Source organism: Melanotaenia boesemani, chromosome 22 (genome assembly GCF_017639745.1).
Source record: "Melanotaenia boesemani isolate fMelBoe1 chromosome 22, fMelBoe1.pri, whole genome shotgun sequence".
Lineage (NCBI taxonomy): Eukaryota > Metazoa > Chordata > Actinopteri > Atheriniformes > Melanotaeniidae > Melanotaenia > Melanotaenia boesemani.
Window position 1 is genome coordinate 5,791,993 of NC_055703.1, and position 22,262 is coordinate 5,814,254.

General features: G+C 34.9%; 1 long non-coding RNA gene across 2 annotated transcripts; it reads right to left on the reverse strand.

Annotated features, from left to right (window-relative positions):
- Positions 1–1,279: 1,279 nt before the first annotated feature.
- LOC121634245 lies at positions 1,280–20,267 on the reverse strand. Of its 2 annotated transcripts, XR_006009202.1 has the most exons (3): positions 20,231–20,267; positions 3,009–3,265; positions 1,280–2,144 (listed from the first exon to the last, which is right to left on the reverse strand). It is a non-coding gene; the product is annotated as an uncharacterized LOC121634245 (long non-coding RNA). The 2 variants fall into 2 exon arrangements; XR_006009201.1 differs by lacking the exon at positions 20,231–20,267 and having other exon boundaries at positions 3,009–3,481.
- Positions 20,268–22,262: the final 1,995 nt, after the last annotated feature.

Sequence of the window (22,262 nt, forward strand, 5' to 3'; positions counted from 1 at the left end):
TTCGAGATATTTATTGTTAATTTCGGTAAATTTCCGTGTTTCCTCTGCCAGTGAGTTTGAGGAGAATTCCTCTAATCTTCTGTATTTTTCCTTTTCTACGCTCATTTCTGCATCCAGGCGTAACACCGTTTGTTTGTGTTGTTTTGATGTAGTCACAGTTTCTTTCAAATGACCTTGACTTTGTTTTAATTGTTCTTTCAATTTGATTATCTCAGAATCAGCGTTTTCAATTTTCTTGAGTAAAGTTTTGGTTATAGTCTGATCCTGTTCATTTTGAAGCTTTGATTCTTTAACCTCCTTGGTTAAGTGTTGATTCTTTTCCAGCAGAAACGTGTTAGTTTTTTCTAATTTTTCAGCAAGTTCTTTGAACTTTTTTTGTTCTTTCGAAAGACTCAAATTTTTCGCCTTAAGCTTTCCATTTTCCTCCACCAGTGAGCAATTTAGTTTTTTATAACTTGATATTTGCTCCGCTACTTCAGCTTTCATGTTTCTTTTTAGAAACTCTTCATAAGTTTCGTGTTCATTCACTTTTACGCTGTATTCCATGATGCAATCAGTTAAATCCAAGTTTACGAGAATTAATAACTTGTTCAACGCTCAGCTGCTGGTAACTAAATGCTGAATTTCCTGTCTGACTAAATATAAACCTTCCAAAATAATGACGTCATAAAGGCAAATGTTGTCATGTTGCTTGGCAACATCATAGCACTATCAAAGCTCCAACCTTCCAACTGACGTCATAAAGCAAGATTTTGTCTTGAAAAAAAAAAAGAGCCCACACTGTAAAAAATAGAAAAGTTCGGCGAACTCAACATTTTAAGGCAACAAACTTCAGGAAAATTTTAAGTTTAGTACTTAAACTGAACACTTTTAGTTTTGCCTATGAGTTTGTCCAACTCTCAATTCTAAGTTTTCTAATTTAATAATAAGTTTGAGAGACTTAAAAGTATAAGTTGCAGTAATTTAAAATTCCACATTATAACAACTCTGAATCCAATGTTTTTTGCTTACCCAAGTTTAAGTTCTATAAACCTAAAATTTTAAATAGCTAATTTGAATCCTGATTATTTGTGACTCAAGTTGCACTAACTTAAAATTCAAACTAACTCAAATTTTAGATTTCAACAACTCTGAATCACAATCTTAAATAACTCAACTGTAAGTTGCTTTAACTTTGAAAAATTAAAATGTAACATGAAATGACTATATTGTAATCAATGTATACACTGACTGTTACACAATGCTAAAAAAGTAATTTAAGAATTCAAATTGCAGCATCAAAATTGAAAAGTTTTTTTTTATTGAGAACATTTGTTAGAGTACAGCTGGTAAGACAGCAATTCAGCATTTTCTTGTGCAGTTGGGGATCTTTGAAAACGCCAAGTTCAGCAAGTATGAAATTTACCTTCACAGGTAACACTGATTAAAACAAAGATATAAAACATTTTTATACAACAGCTCAAAAAGCTGAATAAAACTAGTGCAAGCCTAACAAATGTATGAGACCACAGCTCAAAAGATTGTGTACAAGATTACATATAACAAAGTACAGCTAACAGACCCTGAGATGTGTAACAAGATGGCAAGGCCAAGTCCAGAATAAGAACAAAATAACCTTTGTATCAGACAGTTAGGAGGTAAACTCACTTAAGAAAATACCATTTAACACTAACCACAATGCATTGTAACGTCTAAACACTTTTTATATGTATTATGCAGCTTCTTTAGAACTAAGGGTTTATACAGTGAAAAAAGTCAGAACTCTAATTTCAAGAAAGCCTGAAATGAAAAAAGATACGGTTGATCACAGCACAACAGCTCCCTTACTGGATTCACTGAAGGAGTCTGTTTTCAAGGGATCTTACCCTTGCAGAGAGATCTGTTCCAAGTCCCATAAAAATCTTCTGAACAGTTTCAAAAGTGTACCTCAGGTCTTTTGGGTACTGAAGGTTCAAACTGTAGATCAGCCCAAGGAGGTAGGCAAAAGCCGTTGTCAGGTCAGGAAGATCCTGTAGAATGATCGTTTCTTCCACAACAACAGCAAGATTCCTCACATTTGCAGGAGGTGAAGTACAGTCATCCTCCAACACAGTAAGGATACCCACAATGAGACCCTTTGTCTGCTCCTCCTCTGAGTCAGTGTCCTTGTAAGAAAAGAGAGAAAAATGTTTAACACTAGAATTAGAAAACAAACTGAAATATATTCTTAGGGAATATAAATCACCTAACACACAAATTTTATATGATGCCTTGCAGCAGACGTCACAGACGCAGTAATCTAACTCAGTGGTCCCCAACCCTGGTCCTCAAGGCCCACTGTCCTGCAGCTCTTGGATGTCTCCCTGCTGAAACACACCTGATTCAAATTAAAAGACTCGAACAAGCTCTGTACAAGTCTGCTAATTAGCCATTAATTTGAGACAGGTGTGTTGAAGCAGGGAAACATCAAATGTCTGCAGGACAGTGGGTCTAGAGCAGTGTTTCTCAATCCTGGTCCTTAGGGACCACTGCCCTGCATGTTTTAGTTCTGTCCAACTCCAACACATCTGATTCAGATCAACGTGAACTGCTTATCAAGTTCTTTGCAAGCCTGCTAACGAGCCATTCATTTGAGTCAGGTGTGCTAAAGATGGACACCTCTAAAACATGCAGGGCAGTGGTCCCCGAGGACCAGGATTGAGAAACACTGGTCTAGAGGACCGGAGTTGGGGATCCCTGATCTAACTGATTAGATTAAATCCGATTAGACCCTTTGTGCCACAAATGCATTTGATTTACAGTTTTCAGTTTCTGTAAATGCTGCTAGTGCACAGACGTGGCCATAAATAAAACAATAGGGAAACCGATTAAAATATCCGCTGCTGTTTTACCGATCGTCAGTTATTATTAAGACAGCACAGACTGCAGAGAAGCGTCCGGATTTAATCTAATCAGTTACTTCTCTAAAAAGTTTGTTCATCAAACCCCGCTAGCTAAAGCTAGCTCTCCTAGCTTGCACTGAAACTCACCTGATATGAAATGTACACTGCACAGACGGCTACTTGCAGTCGGCGTCCAGTTAACCCTCCTGATCGCTGAAAGCCATCTCTGACGACGTTCTTCTTCCTTTGGTAATCGATAAAAAGCTATATCTCCGTCTCCTTTCTTTTTGTGACACCCAACTGCACAGCATTTTGACGGCATCTCCGACTACCTGTGTGGTTCAGGTACTCAGCGCAGGTACTCAATATGGCGGCGGCAAGAATTCGAACGCAGTGGAACGCGTCTGTGACGTCAGCTGCAAGGCATCATGACCCCTCCTTTAGCAAATGACTTTCATCTCTAAAAATATTCATCAGCATGTAGCGCAGTTAATGTGTGGAGCAGAATCTCTTGACAGCTCGTTTTGGGTAGTGTGCCTCTAGAGAGAGAGTGGCGCCACCGGAAGCTCAAAACGCTTGCCGATCACGTGGTCCATGTAGCCTCCAAAAGTTCCAGGAAGTGCTTGGCGGCCAATACAAAATAATAAGAAAACTACGATAATCGGTAAATAATGATCAATGAAGGCTTTGCTTTGCAATATTTTTATAGTTGTGTTCATTGATATGAATCATGTTAAGTTTACTAAACCTGTATGACATCAACAGCAATGTAAATCGTAATATTTTCTGTTTTTTTAACTTTATCTTTCAGACTTGACTGAGGCATACCAACAGGTGACGACAATGATTTACCAAGTGACTACACAATAAATCTAGGCTCACAGCATAATGATAACGGTTCTTACAGGAAATCTATATCCAATAAATAAAATTTAGATCCCAATTCATTTCAAATAAATGGGTTATCTATTCTTACTTATTAGTATCTACTTGTGTGAATTGCTTTTAAGTCTTAAGACTTATTTTCACTGATGCAGACTGATAACTAAGTCTGGACTCACAATATAATGTGTTCTTACAGAAAATCCATGGCAAATAAATAAAATTTTGAATTCAATTCATGGAAAATACATGGCTTTCTATCACTATTTGTTAACTATCCCAAGACTTACTCCCTACATATACATAATAAATCAGACAAACACCCTTTGTTTTCCAAATGCATTTAATACCTAAAAGAATTCCTTTACAATAGCATAAAACTCGACTAGATCAGCATGTCTAGCCATTTCTTTTCTCTGCTATCCTTGAATACAGTCTTCACCATGGTATGCTGTGCTGCATGGGGATGCTCCACTCGCTCAGAGAAAGGCGTGCGTATGTATGGCTTCCCCAAAGACAGGGACAGAAGGAAAATATGGATGGCCAAAGTCAGCAGGATACATTTGACCACCATCAGGGACTGTAAAAACCAAAAAATATGTGAGGTAATCATATTAAAACAATGCATTTACACATTTTCAAAGACCATATCATTGGGAAGTTTAATATTTTTAAATTAAACACCGAGAACACATCACAGAGAGATTTATATGGTTGAGGTTGCAGAATGTAGAAAAAAAAGACAGGAAACAACACCTAAAAGTGGCCAAACCAGGAAGGTGAAGAAGAACAGTATCCCAGTTAACGTCAGGCAACCCCAGAACAGCTGAAAGTTCTTCAGGACAATGCTGCACGAGGGAAGAGTGTTATACTTCCCTTAAGCATCTCTCTGCTTCTCTGCTCTCATCCTGCACACTGAGTGCTGTCTAGTGCAGCAAATGCATTCAAGTACAATCAGCCACTTATTTTGTATTTGTATATTTTGTTAAGTTCTTAAGGTTAACATGTTTGTTACATTTAACAGGTTAGGTTTTAGAGTTGCAAAGATTGTAAACATATATACTAAGAGTATTGTGCTATCTAATACTGTGTATTCATTTTCATATCTTTGTCCATTATTCCACAGCCTTATAAATACATTAAAATTAAATAAAAATGTAACTACAATTGCTCTCCCTACACATTAACCTCGCTATCAACGGCGTTGGATCAATTTATATTGACGAACAGAATTTACATTCATCAGCCTGTGGCATCTGTTGCTATCAGTGTGCTAGCATAAACTTTTATCGGTTTATAATCTCTAAATATATTAATCTAGACGGTGACAATCCGTCAACATATTTATTTACTCCTGTCAAGTTGATTGCGATGCACAACTGATATGGAAATATGACTATTAAAACATCTTACCTTGAAGAAGTGTAGCTCCGACAATCTGCTCCATTGAAATACGTTGACCGTCGCTTAGCTTTTGCTAACTTCCGGGTACTTTTGAGGGGCTCCATACGCCGCCATTGCTGTGAAAAAACTGAACCATTGCAGTGAACGGAGATGGCGCCACTCTCTCTCTCTAGAGGCACACTAGTTTTGGGTTTTGTGACTACATACATTATGGTATTCTATTTCTTATTTTTTCCCACCCTCTAACCATGGGATATTCTGTTACTATGGTGACGCTATCTTCCATAGTCCAGTGTGTCATGTTGGAAACACACACACACACCCATATTGCAATATTTCATTTTAGACATCCCCAAAATAAAGTATATCATATAAATATATTTTCACAACTACAAGGGTTGTATGTATAATCTTGTTCTCAAAAGAAAGCAGAGACATGATAGATTACTACAGAAGTGTCAGAATCATATATGTGTTAGTATGTCAGAGTAAATGTACCAGGGACACAGTAGAAAATGTAAATGTTTATCTCCTCTTAAAAGAAAACCACATTACTTTCAATCTTAAATGGTTTGTTGTTGCAAGCTGCTTGTTTAAAGACCAGGTTGAAGAAAAAAGTATTTTTCTGTTCTGCTCACTCGATGTTGGAGGAAAATGAACCAACTCTCAGAGAAAAAAACTGTTAGTAGTAAACAGAATTGTTTACATTTAAACACAAACAAAAGTATCAACACAAACAAGAGTTTGAATACAAGTACAAATTTAGTTTGAATTTAGCTTCATTTTCAGCAGTAAACACCTGTTCATGTTCCCATGGACACCCAACTTCTGTTAAAAGAAAATCTCAATCTGTTCTTTTGTACTTTTTCAGTGGTACGAAATAAAACAGATTTTTTCATTTTATTAAGCCATTCATGAAAAAAATAAAATAAATAAATAATCTGAATTATTTTATATTACCTTTGACTCTTCTAATGTGAACACATTGAATTGTCCCTTTTAACTCATTTATTCTTGTTATATCCTGTTTTTAGTGAACTACAGCATTTACCAGCTGTTATATTGCAAAAAGATGGATAAAATCATGTTGCAACATAAAAAACATGCATGATCACACTGTCACCCACAGTCTTTGCTGTTATGGACAGAATAGTGAATATGAAGATGTAAGGGATATGTTGTTGGACTGCTATTTGCTGTTTCGTACACAACCGTTTGCTTTGCTGGTGACACTATTTGTGTACATGCATGTTTTTTAGCTTCTGAAGCCATGCGGGGCTCCACTCCTCTGGATGTTGCAGCATCAGATTGGTTTTGAATTACTTATCATCGCTACAGTGTCCTGAGATGACAAGTGCAGTGAACTTCTCCCATATAAAGAAACACTGTTCAGTATGTTCCCTATAATTTGATCATTTGTTATGCCTACATAGAAATTAAAACTGTTGCAAACAAATGGCCTACATTTACATTTTAATGTATTTTTTTACATTTTGTTAGATTATTTAAACATTGTATTTTAGTCATTTCTGTTTAATAATATATTTCTTTAAACACCTTGAGTCTGGAAGTTTTGTTTGTCCAGATGCGGGTCGTCTCATAAGTGTCAATGAAGGCAGCTTGGTCAACACTGTGTTTGTTGAATTTACTAACAAGCAACGTCAGATAGGCGTTGATCACCTAAAAAACAAATTCATACATAAATATAGAGAGATATATGTACAATATTCACAGTGGTAGCTCAAAATTAGTTGATCAGTATGAATTAAAGATTTACTTGGTATCTATAGTAAAAAGTCATATCAGACAACTTGACACCTACCAGTCATTCCGTTCCACCACAAAAAAGTGGCTTATTGATACCTATATTTGTCAACATTAATGTTGTTTTTATATTTTTAAAGTGTGTTTTTTCTTTTCTTCCTGATGATGCATGAAATGATGGTCTGTGTTTTTTTTTTGTTTTGTTTTTTTGAGGGTTTGTTACTGATATGTATAATTTTAGTACTTGTGTAATGTGTAATGTGGTGTTATGTATGTGTGTATGTGTATATGTGTATGTATGTGTATGTGTATATGTGTGTGTGTGTGTGTGTGTGTATGTATATGTATGTATGTATATATGTATATGTTTGTGTATATATATATGTATATATATATTTTATCATTTTAGTAATTCTACGTTTGTGACATTTATGTGTATGTGTGTATGTGTGTGTGTATATATATATATATGTGTGTATGTGTATGTATGTGTGTATATATATATATATATATATATATATATATATATATATACCATTTTAGTAATTCTGCGCATGTGTGCGTTCATAACGTGTTTTTATAATATTTTATTAGTTACCAGGTAGCCTTGTAAGATCTGGCCAGGGACAATGGGTGAAAATTAGCCTTTTGGCTAACCCTGGCATATTTACACTGATTTTTTATCTTTGTTTCTTTTGAAGTTATGGTGTATGAGATTTGAGAGCATGGTCCCCTGAAAAGACATGCTCATGTTGTGTGTAATTTCATAAATATTTCTAAGACTTTGGCTTACAAGAATCAAGTTCAAAGTATGTATAATTGGAAATTTAGTGATCCACTGAAGAAAAAAATGACTGTACCAAACGCCTTTCCAGTGATGGTTGGATCTTTGGAAAAAAGAAATCTGTTAATTGAAAATCTGAAAGAACTTGGGTATGATTTTGGCACTTGCGACACAATTCATGTGGCTCACTCTGTCTGTTGGCTTGGTCAGACATATAAAACTGGTTGTGTTCTTGATGTAAACCCTGATGTAAGAGGGGAACGTCTGTTTGGAGAGATTATACACTTGGTTCCCAATTGTGAAAAGGAAGAAGTGCTAATTTTTCTCAAAATTTTAACTGTGAAATATTTTGATGATCATCTATTTTCATATGTTGTGGAGAGGACTGATGAGTATGAAATGATAAATGTAAAAAATTTAGCGGACATCAGACCTCTAGACTTGCTGTCATATTTCAGTGGAAATGCACTATATATAAATCCAAGATACAAAGTGATTGTATAAATTTGCATTACTTTTAACTGCTTTACCAGCAGCTACCGGTAAATTTGGGAAAGGATAGTTAATGGTTCTAACTGTTTTATGGTCTTGCAGTTCATGACGGTGTGACCTGATATCCCCTGCATTGATCATATACAGGTTATCCTATTGTTGTTTAATGTTGGACAGTTTTTAATTTGAATGTTTGCCATGAATTGTTATTCCACGAAGTGACTGAATTATTTTGAATAAAGGTCACTTGAATTTAATGCAAATGTGAGTGTTCTAGTGGCTTTTAAGCATAAGTTCTATATAAGAAAATAATATAGAATTTTGTATAAACAACACATCTTTGTGTTGACATATTTAACACACAGTGTGTGTTAAATGTGCTTACACACTGATTGTGTTAAATTCAACACAAGATGTGTTGTCCTTAACTAGACACATTGATGTGTTAAAAATTAACACGATGTGTTATTTTTAATACATCTGTTCTGAGAGTGTAGTTAAAATAGCATGTAAATCTATTTTTTTAAAAAGTAGAATAGCAAGTTAAAAATGCATGAAAATCTATGAATCTTGAGGAGAGATTTGTAATTAAGTGAACATGTCTTCCAAGTAATATTTACTCTAATGATGCAAGTAAACTCCAGTGACGGACAGAAAAACAAAAATGAAATTTACTTAAATATTCTGATAAGAGCAATTCTTAACTGCTAGTAGAAGTTACTTGAAAATATCTTAAGTAAATTTTACTAAGAGATTCTGTGTGGAAAATGTTACCGAAGTAAATACCACTCCAAATTTCTTTCAGTGTAGTGAATTTTAGAATTTTAGAGATGCATTTCTGTTTAAGATTTCACTTTTTGTAATAAACCATCGTTTTTTATACATCAAGCTGATGTCCAGAGCTCTTCTTTTTACCTGAAAGTATTTTTGTCACATCACCTGCGTCCACAAAATAAACAACACTTGCGCTCCTAAAAATTTAAGTTAGAGGCCACTGTGCTCCTCGTAAAAAAAAAAGTTACCCTGCTCTTCTGTTTCCTGGACTGTCCTTTGGAGGATTTAATCATCTCTTGAAGATGTTAAATAATCTTTGGTAAGCGCTTTGCTTTACCGTAGTCTTCTGAGCCATTTCCAACTCCTTCTTCAGCTCTTTATTTTCACAGCGTAACGAGAAACATGTTTTTACCATATCATTATATTCCTTTAGTTTGTTGTCATTGTAATAACTATCTTCAGCATAATCTTTTGCACGCTTCCAGTGCTTTATTTCATTTTTGTGCGCTGTGTGGGTCCTGTCTATACGATCTCTTGTTTGCTTCATCACTTCTGTGAAATGCTGAAACATTTCTGTGTATTCTGAAACATCAGCTCCGTTTGAGTATTTCTCCACTAACTGACCGAATGCTTTAGGAAATTTCTTTGGATTACCGTAAACATTGCGGCATTGCTGCACATCTCGTTGGAAAATAAGCGCTTTGTGAGACATACTGTCCATGGCAGCTTTGAACTCTTTAATTTTGGTCTGACAGACGCGTTCAGTTGACTTCAGACGTTCATTTTTCTGGGTGAGATCTGAATTAACCTTCAATAAATGTTTGATCGATTCGACCATTGATTTATTTTGATCGCCCAAAGTTTTCTTTTCGTTCTCAAGATTTTGCACGTTATCTTCCATTGTTGTTCTTAGTTCTTTCTCAGAAGCGTTTTGCAATTTGAGAAATTCTATTTGCTGTAAATATTTTTCATTTTCTGCTTTCAGAATTTTTATCCTTCCTTCCATGTCCTTTATATTTCTAACCAAATCTTCGTTTTTCCTTCTTAATGATTGCCCTAACTCTGCAAGATAATTCTTCTCCATTTCTTTATAATCCTTTCTCAGCTTCTCTATAGTATCAGACTGTTCAGTCTTTTCGCTTTCCAGGGATTTTATGTAGTCATCCTTTTTACATAGATTTTTTTACCAGTGCCTCTGTTTGAGTTTCCAGACCTTGGATCTTTTCTTTAGCTTCCCTGGCATTTGATTTAAATTTCTCTTTTTCTTCGAGATATTTATTGTTAATTTCGGTAAATTTCCGTGTTTCCTCTGCCAGTGAGTTTGAGGAGAATTCCTCTAATCTTCTGTATTTTTCCTTTTCCACGCTCATTTCTGCATCCAGGCGTAACACCGTTTGTTTGTGTTGTTTTGATGTAGTCACAGTTTCTTACAAATGACCTTGACTTTGTTTTAATTGTTCTTTCAATTTGATTATCTCAGAATCAGCGTTTTCAATTTTCTTGAGTAAAGTTTTGGTTATAGTCTGATCCTGTTCATTTTGATGCTTCGATTCTTTAACCTCCTTGGTTAAGTGTTGATTCTTTTCCAGCAGAAACGTGTTAGCTTTTTCTAATTTTTCAGCAAGTTCTTTGAACTTTTTTTGTTCTTTCGAAAGACTCAAATTTTTCGCCTTAAGCTTTCCATTTTCCTCCACCAGTGAGCAATTTTGTTTTTTATAACTTGATATTTGCTCCGCTACTTCAGCTTTCATGTTTCTTTTTAGAAACTCTTCATAAGTTTCGTGTTCATTCACTTTTACGCTGTACTCCATAATGCAATCAGTTAAATCCAAGTTTACGAGAATTAATAACTTGTTCAATACTTAGCTGCTAACTAAATAATGAATTTCCTGTCCGACTGACTAAATATATACCTTCCAAAATAATTCTGACATCATAAAGGCAAATTTTGTCATGTTGCTTGGCAACATCATGATTGAACTATCAAGGCTCCACCCCCTCTTCTGTTACTATGGTGACGCTATCTTCCATAGTCCAGTGTGTCATGTTGGAAACACACACACACACCCATATTGCAATATTTCATTTTAGACATCCCCAAAATAAAGTATATCATATAAATATATTTTTACAACTACAAGGGTTGTATGTATAATCTTGTTCTCAAAAGAAAGCAGAGACATGATAGATTACTACAGAAGTGTCAGAATCATATATGTGTTAGTATGTCAGAGTAAATGTACCAGGGACACAGTAGAAAATGTAAATGTTTATCTCCTCTTAAAAGAAAACCACATTACTTTCAATCTTAAATGGTTTGTTGTTGCAAGCTGCTTGTTTAAAGACCAGGTTGAAGAAAAAAGTATTTTTCTGTTCTGCTCACTCGATGTTGTAGGAAAATGAACCAACTCTCAGAGAAAAAAACTGTTAATAGTAAACAGAATTGTTTACATTTAAACACAAACAAAAGTATCAACACAAACAAGAGTTTGAATACAAGTACAAATTTAGTTTGAATTTAGCTTCATTTTCAGCAGTAAACACCTGTTCATGTTCCCATGGACACCCAACTTCTGTTAAAAGAAAATCTCAATCTGTTCTTTTGTACTTTTTCAGTGGTACGAAATAAAACAGATTTTTTCATTTTATTAAGCCATTCATGAAAAAAATAAAATAAATAAATAATCTGAATTATTTTATATTACCTTTGACTCTTCTAATGTGAACACATTGAATTGTCCCTTTTAACTCATTTATTCTTGTTATATCCTGTTTTTAGTGAACTACAGCATTTACCAGCTGTTATATTGCAAAAAGATGGATAAAATCATGTTGCAACATAAAAAACATGCATGATCACACTGTCACCCACAGTCTTTGCTGTTATGGACAGAATAGTGAATATGAAGATGTAAGGGATATGTTGTTGGACTGCTATTTGCTGTTTCGTACACAACCGTTTGCTTTGCTGGTGACACTATTTGTGTACATGCATGTTTTTTAGCTTCTGAAGCCATGCGGGGCTCCACTCCTCTGGATGTTGCAGCATCAGATTGGTTTTGAATTACTTATCATCGCTACAGTGTCCTGAGATGACAAGTGCAGTGAACTTCTCCCATATAAAGAAACACTGTTCAGTATGTTCCCTATAATTTGATCATTTGTTATGCCTACATAGAAATTAAAACTGTTGCAAACAAATGGCCTACATTTACATTTTAATTTATTTTTTTACATTTTGTTAGAATATTTAAACATTGTATTTTAGTCATTTCTATTTAATAATATATTTCTTTAAACACCTTGAGTCTGGAAGTTTTGTTTGTCTAGATGCGGGTCGTCTCGTAAGTGTCAATGAAGGCAGCTTGGTCAGCACTGTGTTTGTTGAATTTACTAACAAGCAACGTCAGATAGGCGTTGATCACCTAAAAAACAAATCCATACATAAATATAGAGAGATATATGTACAATATTCACAGTGGTAGCTCAAAATTAGTTGATCAGTATGAATTAAAGATTTACTTGGTATCGATAGTAAAAAGTCATATCAGACAACTTGACACCTACCAGTCATTCCGTTCCACCACAAAAAAGTGGCTTATTGATACCTATATTTGTCAACATTAATGTTGTTTTTATATTTTTAAAGTGTGTTTTTTCTTTTCTTCCTGATGATGCATGAAATGATGGTCTGTGTTTTATTTTTTTTTTTTTTTTTTTGAGGGTTTGTTACTGATATGTATAATTTTAGTACTTGTGTAATGTGTAATGTGGTGTTATGTATGTGTGTATGTGTATATTTTATATGTATGTGTATGTGTATATGTGTGTATATATGTATGTGTGTGTGTGTGTGTGTGTATGTATATGTATGTATGTATATATGTATATGTTTGTGTGTATATATATATGTATATATATATTTTATCATTTTAGTAATTCTACGTTTGTGACATTTATGTGTATGTGTGTGTGTCTGTGTGTATATATATATATATGTGTGTATGTGTATGTATGTGTGTGTGTATATATATATATACATATATATATATATATATATATATATATATATATATATATATATATATATATTTACCATTTTAGTAATTCCGCGCATGTGTGCGTTCATAACGTGTTTTTATAATATTTTATTAGTTACCAGGTAGCCTTGTAAGATCTGGCCAGGGACAATGGGTGAAAATTAGCCTTTTGGCTAACCCTGGCATATTTACACTGATTTTTTATCTTTGTTTCTTAATATGTTCTGTCCCTGTTAAATAAAATAAAATAAATCTCTCATCATTTCTTGTTCTGTATTCTGTATCTTCTGTATACATTGAAGGTCAGAGATGATTCTGTGTTTTATTGTGGCTAGCAGGGTAAAGTAGTTAAAGATTTGTTTAACAGGGTCCGTGTTCTTTTTGCTAAGCACACTGCACAATTGCATTTTGTATATTGTTTTGTGTATTGTTTTGATTGGTTTTATAATGGTGCCTTAAGTCTGTTTAACAAAACAGAAAAAAACTTCTGTGCATTTTTTTTCTAAAGATAACTGGTTGTTTTTTGAAGCCTTTGGAAGTGGTAATATTGGAGCTCACACACTATGTTTTATGTAACCATCCTTTGAAACCTGTGAAAGGTTTTTTTTTTTTTTTTTTTTTTTTTGAGGCATGTAAATATGGAAAATATCATTTAAATGAGATAATTTCACTGTTTTCCTGTCATTTTAAAGGTTTTATCTGTCAGGCACCAGAAAGAATAAAGGTGGTGTTGTTTAAAGACTATATTTTTCATGTTTTATTTCACGTTAAAGGTATGGATTTGACAAAATATTGGCGCCTTTGTTGGATGACATTCGATCTCTTGAAACAGATGGGATAAAGGTTGAAATTGAGGGTCAGATTTCTCTCCTTCATGGTACTGTCTGCCTTTTGACTGCTGATAATCTTGCTTGCCATTCACTCTGGAGGGTTTCTAGAAAGCTTTTCAGCAAACAGATTTTGCCAATTTTGTCTTACTGATAAACAAGTGGCCCAGTGTGTATTTGATGATGATCACCAGGAATTTCGAACCAAAGTAAACTATAAAGAACATGTTGCGCATAACAATCCAACTTCAACAGGCATAAAAGAGGATTCCTGTTTAAACTCACTGAATTACTTTCATGTGACTGAAAATTCTTGTGTTGACATTATGCATGACATTTTAGAGGGTGTTGCCTTGGTTGAAGTAAAACTGATGTTAAAACATTTCATCTATAATGAAAAGTTTTTCACATTAGAGCAGTTTAATGACAGATTGGTAAGCTTTGATTATGGTTTTGCAAATGAAAAAAACAAAGTGTAATTCTTAATTTGAGAACATCAGATAATCCCATAAGACAAACGGCCAGTCAGATGTGGTGCCTTTTCCTCTTTTTACCCTTCCTAATTGGAGATTTTGTAAATGAACATGATCAACATTGGAAATTGTTCCTTCTCCTCAGAGAAATCTCTAGCATAGTATTTGCTCCAGTTGTCAGCATTGGACTCTCTGTCTTCTTAAAGCAGTTGGTTATAGATCATCATAATTTGTTCAAGATTCTTTATCCAGACAGACCACTCACCCCGAAACATCATTTTATGACTCACTATTGGCGCATGATGATAAAGTTTGGCCCACTTTTGAAGTTATGGTGTATGAGATTTGAGAGCATGGTCCCCTGAAAAGACATGCTCATGTTGTGTGTAATTTCATAAATATTTCTAAGACTTTGGCTTACAAGAATCAAGTTCAAAGTATGTATAATTGGAAATTTAGTGATCCACTGAAGAAAAAAATGACTGTACCAAACGCCTTTCCAGTGATGGTTGGATCTTTGGAAAAAAGAAATCTGTTAATTGAAAATCTGAAAGAACTTGGGTATGATTTTGGCACTTGCGACACAATTCATGTGGCTCACTCTGTCTGTTGGCTTGGTCAGACATATAAAACTGGTTGTGTTCTTGCTTTAAACCGTGATGTAAGAGGGGAACATCTATTTGGAGAGATTATACACTTGGTTCCCAATTGTGAAAAGGAAGAAGTGCTAATTTTTCTCAAAATTTTAAATGTAAAATATTTTGATAATCATCTATTTTCATATGTTGTGGAGAGGACTGATGAGTATGAAATGATAAATGTAAAAAATTTAGCGGACATCAGACCTCTAGACTTGCTGTCATATTTCAGTGGAAATGCACTATATATAAATCCAAGATACAAAGTGATTGTATAAATTTGCATTACTTTTAACTGCTTTACCAGTAGCTACCGGTAAATTTGGGAAAGGATAGTTAATGGTTCTAACTGTTTTATGGTCTTGCAGTTCATGACGGTGTGACCTGATATCCCCTGCATTGATCATATACAGGTTATCCCATTGTTGTTTAATGTTGGACAGTTTTTAATTTGAATGTTTGCCATGAATTGTTTTGAATAAAGGTCACTTGAATTTAATGCAAATGTGAGTGTTCTAGTGGCTTTTAAGCATAAGTTCTATATAAGAAAATAATATAGAATTTTGTATAAACAACACATCTTTGTGTTGACATATTTAACACACAGTGTGTGTTAAATGTGCTTACACACTGATTGTGTTAAATTCAACACAAGATGTGTTGTCCTTAACTAGACACATTGATGTGTTAAAAATTAACACACCGAAGTAAATACCACTCCAAATTTCTTTCAGTGTAGTGAATTTTAGAATTTTAGAGATGCATTTCTGTTTAAGATGTCACTTTTTGTAATAAACCATCGTTTTTTATACATCAAGCTGATGTCCGGAGCTCTTCTTTTTACCTGAAAGTATTTTTGTCACATCACCTGCGTCCACAAAATAAACAACACTTGCGCTCCTAAAAATTTAAGTTAGAGGCCACTGTGCTCCTCGTAAAAAAAAAGTTACCCTGCTCTTCTGTTTCCTGGACTGTTCTTTGGAGGATTTAATCATCTCTTGAAGATGTTAAATAATCTTTGGTGAGCGCTTTGCTTTACCGTAGTCTTCTGAGCCATTTCCAACTTATTCTTCAGCTCTTTATTTTCACAGCGTAACGAGAAACATGTTTCTACCATATCATTATATTCCTTTAGTCTCTTTTCATTGCAATAACTATCTTCAACATAATCTTTTGCACGCTTCCAGCGCTTTATTTCATTTTTGTGCGCTGTGTGGGTCCTGTCTATACGATCTTTTACTTGCTTCATCGCGTCTGTGAAATGCTGAAACACTTCTGTGTATTCTGAAACATCAGCTCCGTTTGAGTATTTCTCCACTAACTGACCGAATGCTTTAGGAAATTTCTTTGGATTACCGTAAACATTGCGGCATTGCTGCACTTCTCGTTGGAAAATAAGCGCTTTGTGAGACATACTGTCCATGGCAGCTTTGAACTCTTTAATTTTGGTCTGACAGACGCGTTCAGTTGACTTCAGACGTTCATTTTTCTGGGTGAGATCTGAATTAACCTTCAATAAATGTTTGATCGCTTCGACCATTGATTTATTTTGATCGCCCAAAGTTTTCTTTTCGTTCTCAAGATTTTGCACGTTATCTTCCATTGTTTTTCTTAGTTCTTTCTCAGAAGCGTTTTGCAATTTGAGAAATTCTAATTGCTGTAAATATTTTTCATTTTCTGCTTTCAGAATTTTTTGCCTTCCTTCCATGTCCTTTATATTTCTAACCAAATCTTCGTTTTTCCTTCTTAATGATTGCCCTAACTCTGCAAGATAATTCTTCTCCATTTCTTTATAATCCTTTCTCAGCTTCTCTATAGTATCAGACTGTTCAGTCTTTTCGCTTTCCAGGGATTTTATGTAGTCATCCTTTTTACATAGATTTTTTACCAGTGCCTCTGTTTGAGTTTCCAGACCTTGGATCTTTTCTTTAGCTTCCCTGGCATTTGATTTAAATTTCTCTTTTTCTTCGAGATATTTATTGTTAATTTCGGTAAATTTCCGTGTTTCCTCTGCCAGTGAGTTTGAGGAGAATTCCTCTAATCTTCTGTATTTTTCCTTTTCTACGCTCATTTCTGCATTCAGGCGTAACACCGTTTGTTTGTGTTGTTTTGATGTAGTCACAGTTTCTTTCAAATGACCTTGACTTTGTTTTAATTGTTCTTTCAATTTGATTATCTCAGAATCAGCGTTTTCAATTTTCTTGAGTAAAGTTTTGGTTATAGTCTGATCCTGTTCATTTTGATGCTTCGATTCTTTAACCTCCTTGGTTAAGTGTTGATTCTTTTCCAGCAGAAACGTGTTAGTTTTTTCTAATTTTTCAGCAAGTTCTTTGAACTTTTTTTGTTCTTTCGAAAGACTCAAATTTTTCGCCTTAAGCTTTCCATTTTCCTCCACCAGTGAGCAATTTAGTTTTTTATAACTTGATATTTGCTCCGCTACTTCAGCTTTCATGTTTCTTTTTAGAAACTCTTCATAAGTTTCGTGTTCATTCACTTTTAAGCTGTATTCCATGATCCAATCAGTTAAATCCAAGTTTACGAGAATTAATAACTTGTTCAACGCTCAGCTGCTGGTAACTAAATGCTGAATTTCCTGTCTGACTAAATATAAACCTTCCAAAATAATGACGTCATAAAGGCAAATGTTGTCATGTTGCTTGGCAACATCATAGCACTATCAAAGCTCCAACCTTCCAACTGACGTCATAAAGCAAGATTTTGTCTTGAAAAAAAAAAAGAGCCCACACTGTAAAAAATAGAAAAGTTCGGCGAACTCAAAATTTTAAGGCAACAAACTTCAGGAAAATTTTAAGTTTAGTACTTAAACTGAACACTTTTAGTTTTGCCTATGAGTTTGTCCAACTCTCAATTCTAAGTTTTCTAATTTAATAATAAGTTTGAGAGACTTAAAAGTATAAGTTGCAGTAATTTAAAATTCCACATTATAACAACTCTGAATCCAATGTTTTTTGCTTACCCAAGTTTAAGTTCTATAAACCTAAAATTTTAAATAGCTAATTTGAATCCTGATTATTTGTGACTCAAGTTGCACTAACTTAAAATTCAAACTAACTCAAATTTTAGATTTCAACAACTCTGAATCACAATCTTAAATAACTCAACTGTAAGTTGCTTTAACTTTGAAAAATTAAAATGTAACATGAAATGACTATATTGTAATCAATGTATACACTGACTGTTACACAATGCTAAAAAAGTAATTTAAGAATTCAAATTGCAGCATCAAAATTGAAAAGTTTTTTTTTTATTGAGAACATTTGTTAGAGTACAGCTGGTAAGACAGCAATTCAGCATTTTCTTGTGCAGTTGGGGATCTTTGAAAACGCCAAGTTCAGCAAGTATGAAATTTACCTTCACAGGTAACACTGATTAAAACAAAGATATAAAACATTTTTATACAACAGCTCAAAAAGCTGAATAAAACTAGTGCAAGCCTAACAAATGTATGAGACCACAGCTCAAAAGATTGTGTACAAGATTACATATAACAAAGTACAGCTAACAGACCCTGAGATGTGTAACAAGATGGCAAGGCCAAGTCCAGAATAAGAACAAAATAACCTTTGTATCAGACAGTTAGGAGGTAAACTCACTTAAGAAAATACCATTTAACACTAACCACAATGCATTGTAACGTCTAAACACTTTTTATATGTATTATGCAGCTTCTTTAGAACTAAGGGTTTATACAGTGAAAAAAGTCAGAACTCTAATTTCAAGAAAGCCTGAAATGGAAAAACAGATACGGTTGATCACAGCACAACAGCTCCCTTACTGGATTCACTGAAGGAGTCTGTTTTCAAGGGATCTTACCCTTGCAGAGAGATCTGTTCCAAGTCCCATAAAAATCTTCTGAACAGTTTCAAAAGTGTACCTCAGGTCTTTTGGGTACTGAAGGTTCAAACTGTAGATCAGCCCAAGGAGGTAGGCAAAAGCCGTTGTCAGGTCAGGAAGATCCTGTAGAATGATCGTTTCTTCCACAACAACAGCAAGATTCCTCACATTTGCAGGAGGTGAAGTACAGTCATCCTCCAACACAGTAAGGATACCCACAATGAGACCCTTTGTCTGCTCCTCCTCTGAGTCAGTGTCCTTGTAAGAAAAGAGAGAAAAATGTTTAACACTAGAATTAGAAAACAAACTGAAATATATTCTTAGGGAATATAAATCACCTAACACACAAATTTTATATGATGCCTTGCAGCAGACGTCACAGACGCAGTAATCTAACTCAGTGATCCCCAACCCTGGTCCTCAAGGCCCACTGTCCTGCAGCTCTTGGATGTCTCCCTGCTGAAACACACCTGATTCAAATTAAAAGACTCGAACAAGCTCTGTACAAGTCTGCTAATTAGCCATTAATTTGAGACAGGTGTGTTGAAGCAGGGAAACATCAAATGTCTGCAGGACAGTGGGTCTAGAGCAGTGTTTCTCAATCCTGGTCCTTAGGGACCACTGCCCTGCATGTTTTAGTTCTGTCCAACTCCAACACATCTGATTCAGATCAACGTGAACTGCTTGTCAAGTTCTTTGCAAGCCTGCTAACGAGCCATTCATTTGAGTCAGGTGTGCTAAAGATGGACACCTCTAAAACATGCAGGGCAGTGGTCCCCGAGGACCAGGATTGAGAAACACTGGTCTAGAGGACCGGAGTTGGGGATCCCTGATCTAACTGATTAGATTAAATCCGATTAGACCCTTTGTGCCACAAATGCATTTGATTTACAGTTTTCAGTTTCTGTAAATGCTGCTAGTGCACAGACGTGGCCATAAATAAAACAATAGGGAAACCGATTAAAATATCCGCTGCTGTTTTACCGATCGTCAGTTATTATTAAGACAGCACAGACTGCAGAGAAGCGTCCGGATTTAATCTAATCAGTTACTTCTCTAAAAAGTTTGTTCATCAAACCCCGCTAGCTAAAGCTAGCTCTCCTAGCTTGCACTGAAACTCACCTGATATGAAATGTACACTGCACAGACGGCTACTTGCAGTCGGCGTCCAGTTAACCCTCCTGATCGCTGAAAGCCATCTCTGACGACGTTCTTCTTCCTTTGGTAATCGATTAAAAAGCTATATCTCCGTCTCCTTTCTTTTTGTGACACCCAACTGCACAGCATTTTGACGGCATCTCCGACTACCTGTGTGGTTCAGGTACTCAGCGCAGGTACTCAATATGGCGGCGGCAAGAATTTTTTTTTTTTTTTTTTTTTTTTTTTTTTTTTTTTTTTTTTTTTTTTTTTTTTTTTGCGGCGGCAAGAATTCGAACGCAGTGGAACGCGTCTGTGACGTCAGCTGCAAGGCATCATGACCCCTCCTTTAGCAAATGACTTTCATCTCTAAAAATATTCATCAGCATGTAGCGCAGTTAATGTGTGGAGCAGGATCTCTTGACAGCTCGTTTTGGGTTTTGTGACTACATACATTATGGTATTCTATTTCTTATTTTTTCCCACCCTCTAACCATGGGATATTCTGTTACTATGGTGACGCTATCTTCCATAGTCCAGTGTGTCATGTTGGAAACACACACACACACCCATTGCAATATTTCATTTTAGACATCCCCAAAATAAAGTATATCATATAAATATATTTTCACAACTACAAGGGTTGTATGTATAATCTTGTTCTCAAAAGAAAGCAGAGACATGATAGATTACTACAGAAGTGTCAGAATCATATATGTGTTAGTATGTCAGAGTAAATGTACCAGGGACACAGTATAAAATGTAAATGTTTATCTCCTCTTAAAAGAAAACCACATTACTTTCAATCTTAAATGGTTTGTTGTTGCAAGCTGCTTGTTTAAAGACCAGGTTGAAGAAAAAAGTATTTTTCTGTTCTGCTCACTCGATGTTGTAGGAAAATGAACCAACTCTCAGAGAAAAAAACTGTTAATAGTAAACAGAATTGTTTACATTTAAACACAAACAAAAGTATCAACACAAACAAGAGTTTGAATACAAGTACAAATTTAGTTTGAATTTAGCTTCATTTTCAGCAGTAAACACCTGTTCATGTTCCCATGGACACCCAACTTCTGTTAAAAGAAAATCTCAATCTGTTCTTTTGTACTTTTTCAGTGGTACGAAATAAAACAGATTTTTTCATTTTATTAAGCCATTCATGAAAAAAATAAAATAAATAAATAATCTGAATTATTTTATATTACCTTTGACTCTTCTAATGTGAACACATTGAATTGTCCCTTTTAACTCATTTATTCTTGTTATATCCTGTTTTTAGTGAACTACAGCATTTACCAGCTGTTATATTGCAAAAAGATGGATAAAATCATGTTGCAACATAAAAAACATGCATGATCACACTGTCACCCACAGTCTTTGCTGTTATGGACAGAATAGTGAATATGAAGATGTAAGGGATATGTTGTTGGACTGCAATTTGCTGTTTCATACACAACCGTTTGCTTTGCTGGTGACACTATTTGTGTACATGCATGTTTTTTAGCTTCTGAAGCCATGCGGGGCTCCACTCCCCTGGATGTTGCAGCATCTAATGTACAACAGCAGCTTGGCTCTGGCTTTGGAGGAGCCTGATCTGGAAAAAGTTTATAATTTTCAGAGGATAATAAATAATACATTAATAAAACAACACTTTTTTTTAAAGCACATAAGCTTTTTCATTAAATATCTGTACCCAACTTATTAAAGATGATCAGTACTGACTCATGGTGATCTTAAGTTAGATTTGGGAAAACTCATACCATCCATAATTTTTCTGTAATAATGATATTCTGACAATAAATTTGCTCAGCGGCTTCTCAATGAGGCAGTGTGTTCCGCTGAAGCACCCAGGAGTGAAGCAGAGTTGTTGGGAGTGACATACCCATTAGATGGAAAGCACTACCTGTCATTCCTGAGGTTTGCTGTCTTCTGCAACAGTACGTCTGTCAATTGTCATTCTGACTTCATGTTTTAAATTTAGTAAATACTGACTCTAGTTAAGTGTCCTTGCACCCACTGAAAAGTTACCTCTGGCTGAGTCGATCAACTCACCTTTACTGCTACAACACAGAAGTACGTTCCAGGATGTCATGAGGTTCTAATAAAGCACACTGTTTTTTTTTTTTTTTAATATTATATTTATTAATTTTTTTTTTTTTAGCTTACAATACAAGAAATAAAACCATCACAAGAACAAAAACAAAAACTGCCAGACAATGGAATAGACATGCAACAGACAATGCATACATTGATACAGCGCAGAATGGTTGATCAGTATGACCACTGGTCCAGATCATGTAGTAATGTGGCACTGGGCCAAGAATGGTCCCC